This window comes from Neoarius graeffei, chromosome 5 (assembly GCF_027579695.1).
Source record: "Neoarius graeffei isolate fNeoGra1 chromosome 5, fNeoGra1.pri, whole genome shotgun sequence".
NCBI classification, from domain to species: domain Eukaryota; kingdom Metazoa; phylum Chordata; class Actinopteri; order Siluriformes; family Ariidae; genus Neoarius; species Neoarius graeffei.
The window spans coordinates 41359385-41365384 of NC_083573.1; positions in this window are offsets into that span (position 1 = coordinate 41359385).

Consider the following 6000-nt stretch of genomic DNA (forward strand, 5'->3'; position numbering starts at 1 on the left):
TACCAGCCTGTTGTCGTTAAACCTCTATCTGTAATTCATCCTACCATGACCTGCATTCCTGACACAAATCACATGCTTCTGTTCAGCTTCATTTTAGTTCATAATTTAAAAATTATTAAAATGTTCTTAAGTGATATAATGATACTGATGATATTTCAGAACAGTGCATTGTGCTGTAATTTATCATAATGATCATTTATCATGATAATAATAATTATATCATCTTGTTAGCACTTCTTAGTGCATTTGAAAAACAGCAGTGGACCTCAGTGCCTAATATAGTATCTCACAACTTCTACTGTCTTACTGATATACAGTGGTGCTTGAAAGTTTGTGAACCCTTTAGAATTTTCTATATTTCTGCATAAATAGGACCTAAAACAGCATCAGATTTTCACACAAGTCCTAAAAGTAGATAAAGAGAACCTAGTTAAACAAATGAGACAAAAATATTATACTTGATCATTTATTTATTGAGGAAAATGATCCAATATTAAATATCTGTGAGTGGCAAAAGTACGGTATGTGAACCTCTAGGATTAGCAGTTAATTTTAAGGTGAAATTAGAGTCAGGTGTTTTCAATCAATGGGATGACAATCAGGTGTGAATGGACACCCTGTTTTATTTAAAGAACAGGGATCTATCAAAGTCTGATCTTCACAACACATGTTTGTGGAAGTGTATCATGGCACGAACAAAGGAGATTTCTGAGGACCTCAGAAAAAGCGTTGTTGATGCTCATCAGACTGGAAAAGGTTACAAACCCATCTCTAAAGAGTCTGGACTCCACCAATCCACAGTCAGACAGATTGTGTACAAATGGAGGAAATTCAAGACCATTGTTACCCTCCCCAGGAGTGGTCCACCAACAAAGATCACTCCAAGAGCAAGGCATGTAATAGTTGGCGAGGTCACAGAGGCCCCAGGGTAACTTCTAAGTAACTGAAGGCCTCTCTCACATTGGCTAATGTTAATGTTCATGAGTCCACCATCAGGAGAACACTGAACGACAATGGTGTGCATGGCAGAGTTGCAAGGAGAAAACAATTGCTCTCCAAAAAGAACATTGCTGCTCATCTACAGTTTGCTAAAGGTCACGTGGGCAAGCTAGAAGGCTATTGGAAAAATGTTTTGTGGACGGATGAGACCAAAATAGAACTTTTTGGTTTAAATGAGAAGTGTTATGTTTGGAGAAAGGAAAACACTGCATTGCAGCATAAGAACCTTATCCCATCTGTGAAACCTGGTGGTGGTAGTGTCATGGTTTGGGCCTGTTTTGTTGCATCTGGGCCAGGACGGCTTGCCATCATTGATGGAACAATGAATTCTGAATTATACCAGCAAATTCTAAAGGAAAATGTCAGAATATCTGTCCATGAACTGAATCTCAAGAGAAGGTGGGTCATGCAGCAAGACAGCGACCCTAAGCACACAAGTCATTCTCCCAAAGAATGGTTAAAGAAGAATAAAGTTAATGTTTTGGAATGGCCAAGTCAAAGTCCTGAACTTAATCCAATCGAAATGTTGTGGAAGGACCTGAAGCAAGCAGTTCATGTGAGGAAACCCACCAGCATCTCAGAGTTGAAGCTGTTCTGTACAGAGGAATGGGCTAAAATTCCTCCAAGCTGGTGTGCAGGACTGATCAACAGTTACCGGAAACATTTAGTTGCAGTTATTGCTGCACAAGGGGGTCACACCAGATACTGAAAGCAAAGGTTCACATACTTTTGCCACTCACAGATATGTAACATTGGATCATTTTCCTCAATAAAAAAACCAGACTGCGGGAAAAACCCACCTCCTAGGGTTAAGATTATACCTATATAGGTTAGATTGACAGAGTAACCTGACTGATTCACAGATGCATTTAGACTGCTGGATGTCTTTTTGTTTCTGTATCTTATGGTTTGGAGCCAATCTTCCCTTTTATTTTATTTCATTTTATTTTATTTTTAATTGTTAGTATTTTTTATTTATGTTTTTATTCTATTATTAATTTTTTCCTGATTTCTTGTATGACTTATTATAATTACTATTATTGACATTATGACTACTTATTTTTTGTTAATACCTGCGTTGTGTAGCTGTCTATGTCTTTGAATTAGCTTATAAACGTGATTAGAATTTTTTTATATGGATATATATTTTACAAGTTTTTATTTAGTTTTTATCCATTTTTATATATGTATTTGTTATAGTGAAATTTAATTCTTATTATTTATTTGTTAATCTTAGTTGCATGTGCGCATGTGAGCATATCCACATGAAATATGCGCATTATAAATATATTATTATTATTATTATTATTATGGGGGTAGGGGCGGGTGGGTGGGTGAGATGTGTTGTATTTTGCTGTGTTATTGTCCTTTGTTTAAATTCAATAAAGAGAGTTTATTAAAAAAAGAAAAAAAAAGAAACCCAGACTGCAAGAATCCGTATTCTGTGAACCAGGCACAGTTTGCGAGTCTTAATCTCACCCTTTTAATTCTCACATTGCTATCAACACCCTTAGCCCACTTTATATAATCATCTGAATTATTTACTTGATATGGTCTGATGGATTTATACAAAAAAAAATAGCCTCATGCCAATGAAACAGTAACACTTGCTGTGACTCCCTTCAGTGTAATCAAATATGAGTTTGTGTGATGTGACTGAATGTAATTTGTGCACATTTGCTAATGATGGAGTTTTAACTGTAATACTGATGGATTAACACTTGCCTGATGGGGAGAACATGCAAACTCCACACAGAAAGGCCCTTGTCGGCCACTGGGTTTGAACCCAGGACCTTCTTGCTGTGAGGCAACAGATTATATATATATATATATATATATATATATATATATATATATATATATATATATATATATATATATATATATATAGTGTGTGTATATATATATATTATGTGTGTGTATATATATATATATATATATATATATGGCAGCACGGTGGTGTAGTGGTTAGCGCTGTCGCCTCACAGCAAGAAGGTCCGGGTTCGAGCCCCGTGGCCGGCGAGGGCCTTTCTGTGCGGAGTTTGCATGTTCTCCCCGTGTCCGCGTGGGTTTCCTCCGGGTGCTCCGGTTTCCCCCACAGTCCAAAGACATGCAGGTTAGGTTAACTGGTGACTCTAAATTGACCGTAGGTGTGAATGTGAGTGTGAATGGTTGTCTGTGTCTATGTGTCAGCCCTGTGATGACCTGGCGACTTGTCCAGGGTGTACCCTGCCTTTTGCCCATAGTCAGCTGGGATAGGCTCCAGCTTGCCTGAGACCCTGTAGGACAGGATAAAGCGGCTAGAGATGATGAGATGATATATATATGTAATTTTTTTTTTGCATGATTGGATTGCAAAAAAGAGTTCCAAATTAAGACCCAACACAAGCTCTTTAAAGAAAGCTAGTGCACAAAAGCTTAATAGAAAAAACACTGACTTCTGATGAGAGGAAGTTGAAACCCTTGCTTTCAGTATCTGCTGTGACCCCCTTGTGCAGCAATAACTGCAACTAAACATTTCCGGTAACTGTTGATCAGTCCTGCACACCGGCTTGGAGGAATTTTAGCCCATTCCTCCATACAGAACAGCTTCATCTCTGAGATGCTGGTGGGTTTCCTCACATGAACTGCTCGCTTCAGGTCCTTCCACAACATTTCGATTAGATTAAGGTCAGGACTTTGACTTGGCCATTCCAAAACATTAACTTTATTCTTCTTTAACCATTCTTTGGTAGAATGACTTGTGTGCTTAGGGTTGCTGTCTTGCTGCATGACCCACCTTCTCTTGAGATTCAGTTCATGGACAGATATTCTGACATTTTCCTTTAGAATTTGCTGGTATAATTCAGAATTCATTGTTCCATCAATGTTGGCAAGCCGTCCTGGCCCTGATGCAACAAAACAGGCCCAAACCATGATACTACCACCACCATGTTTCACAGATGGGATAAGGTTCTTATGCTGCAATGCAGTGTTTTCCTTTCTCCAAACATAACACTTCTCATTTAAACCAAAAAGTTCTATTTTGGTCTCATCCGTCCACAAAACATTTTTCCAATAGCCTTCTAGCTTTTCCACGTGACCTTTAGCAAACTGTAGATGAGCAGCAATGTTCTTTTTGGAGAGCAATTGCTTTCTCCTTGCAACTCTGCCATGCACACCATTGTTGTTCAGTGTTCTCCTGATGGTGGACTCATGAACATTAACATTAGCCAATGTGAGAGAGGCCTTCAGTTACTTAGCAGTTACCCTGGGGTCCTTTGTTACCTCACCGACTATTACACGCCTTGCTCTTGGAGTGATCTTTGTTGGTCGACCACTCCTGGGGAGGGTAACAATGGTCTTGAATTTCCTCCATTTGTACACAGTCTGTCTGACTGTGGATTGGTGGAGTCCAAACTCTTTAGAGATGGTTTTGTAACCTTTTCCAGCCTGATGAGCATCAGCAACGCTTTTTCTGAGGTCCTCAGAAATCTCCTTTGTTCGTGCCATGATACACTTCTACAAACATGTGTTGTGAAGATCAGACTTTGATAGATCCCTGTTCTTTAAATAAAACAGGGTGTCCATTCACACCTGATTGTCATCCCATTGATTAAAAACACCTGACTCTAATTTCACCTTCAAATTAACTGCTAATCCTAGAGGTTCACATACTTTTGCCACTCACAAATATTTAATATTGGATCATTTTCCTCAATAAATAAATGATCAAGTATAATATTTTTGTCTCATTTGTTTAACTGGGTTCTCTTTATCTACTTTTAGGACTTGTGTGAAAATCTGATGATGTTTTAGGTCCTATTTATGCAGAAATATAGAAAATTCTAAAGGGTTCACAAACTTTCAAGCACCACTGTGTGTGTGTATATATATATATATATATATATATATATATATATATATATATATATACACAGTAGTGTAGTAGTTGATAGAAAATATCATTTACCGTAATGATGGCAAAACACTAGTAGACTTACGGTAGCTCTAATGGCCATTGCGCGCAGTGCATGCCTGTATCAGTGTTGAGAACATAACCACCAAGTAAACCACACTCACCTCTAGTCTGGCTAACGCGACTTCAAAGCTTTGCGAGCATTTGGTCTGGCAAAGATATTAAGCCCAACCGTTTCCCAAAGGCGTGGTTGACCCGCCTCCCTGAAATGCCTCAGTTTGCTACTGGTCGAAGCCAGAAAAGGCTGTGACGAAGCTTAAACCAATCACATCACTCTTTCCTCTGACGTATGTGACGCGACGGAAACTGCTTGAGTAACAGGAAGAAGATAAATACCTCCAGGGCTGCTCTTTGCTCCGTTTTCAATCAGAACTTCCCGTTGAATGCTTTCAATACAGCATCTACCGCTGTGTCAAAGGCTTGCCACTGCTCCATGTTCGTAATGTTTCTAGTGAATGAAGCGCTTCCGGCATAGATTCTGTAAACAATCTATGGCTTCCGGTCGCAGTTCTACTACGTCACTGCCTTGAAAACGCCTCTACCCAGGGCCGTTGGAGATGTTCAAAGTTGATTGGCTCCCGATTTTTCGGGAGCTTGGAAGAGCTGGAGATAGCTTGCCTTGCCAGACTAAGCTCTCAACAGGCCCTCATGTTGCGTCACACTTAGGATGGGCGGGCCCAGGCTAACTCACCTCGGCTCTGTCTCCGTGTGCAGTTATTTCTTCACAAATACTACAGTGGCGACGAGGGTCAGAAATCGAAGAATCCACAACAATAATGAGTGAAGAAAACTTCCAGTGATTGACACTCATCCTAACTGAAGCCATTCATCTGTTTTTGAGTTTGGAAGAAACCAAAACCGGCTAACTATTGTTCCAACTATGCTTAGCAAGAAAATAGCTGTTTGGACGCGTGAGAGTGACACCCTGTGGTGAGTCCTTGAATTGAAATGAAACGTGTCTTGAAGAGACAAAGGAATAGACTGCATATTGAAAACAGAGTTCAGCAAAGAGTAAATTGAAGAATTATACTGGAAGTGAGGAA